Below are 1,094 nucleotides of genomic sequence, written 5' to 3' on the forward strand. Positions count from 1 at the left end.
TTTATTTATTTATTTATTTATTTATTTATTTATTTATTTATTTATTTATTTGTTGTTGTTGTCTGAATGCTGAGGCTAGGACTTCTAGTACAATGTTGAGCAGCAGTGGTGAGAGTGGACATCCCTGCCGTGTACCTGACTTTAAGGGAAAAGCTCTCAGTTTTTCCCATTGAGAATGATATTTGGTGTGGGTTTTTCATAGACGGTTTTTAAGATATTGAGGCATGTTCCCTCTATTCCTACAGTGTGAAGAGTTTTAGTCAAGAAAGATGCTGTACTTTGTCAAATGCTTTTTCTGCATCTATTGAGAGGATCATATGGTTCCTGTCCTTTCTTTTATTAATGTAGTGTGTCACATTGATTGATTTGCAGATGTTGAACCACCCTTGCAGCCCAGGAACAAATCCCACTTGGTCGTGCTGAATAATCCTTGTAATGTACTGTTGAATCCTATTGGTTAGTATTTTGGTGAGAACTTTTGCATCCATGTTCATCAGGGATACTGGTCTGTAATTCTCCTTTTTTGGTGGGGTCTTTGTCTGGTTTTGGATCAAGGTAATGCTGGCCTCATAGAAAGAGTTTGGAAGCTTTCCTTCCATTTCTATTCTTTAAAATAGTTTCAGAAGAATAGGTATTAATTCTTCTTTGTTAGAATTCTCCTGGGAAGCCATCGGCCCTAGACTTTTGTTGGTGGGGTGATTTTTGATGACTACTTCAATTTCCTTGCTGGTTATGGGTCTGTTCAGGTTTTCTATTTCTTCCTGGTTCAGTTTTGGTAGTTTATACATCTCTAAGAATGCATCCATTTCTTCTAGATTGTTTAATTTGTTGACATATACTTGCTCATTCTATGGTCTTATAATTGTATTTCTTCCATGTTCCTTGTGATCTCTCCTCTTTCATTCATGATTTTATTTATTTGGGTCCTTTCTCTTTTCTTTTTGATAAGTCTGGCCAGGGGTTTATCAATCTTATTAATTCTTTCAAAGAACCAGCTCCTAGTTTTGTTGATCTGTCCTATTCTTTTGGTTTCTATTTCATTGATTTCGGCTCTAAACTTTGTCTTCTCCTGCTGGGTTTAGTGTCTTCTATAG

Source organism: Callorhinus ursinus, unplaced genomic scaffold, assembly GCF_003265705.2.
Source record: "Callorhinus ursinus isolate GAN/ISIS: 27379988/994484 unplaced genomic scaffold, GSC_fseal_2.0 scaffold35, whole genome shotgun sequence".
NCBI classification, from domain to species: domain Eukaryota; kingdom Metazoa; phylum Chordata; class Mammalia; order Carnivora; family Otariidae; genus Callorhinus; species Callorhinus ursinus.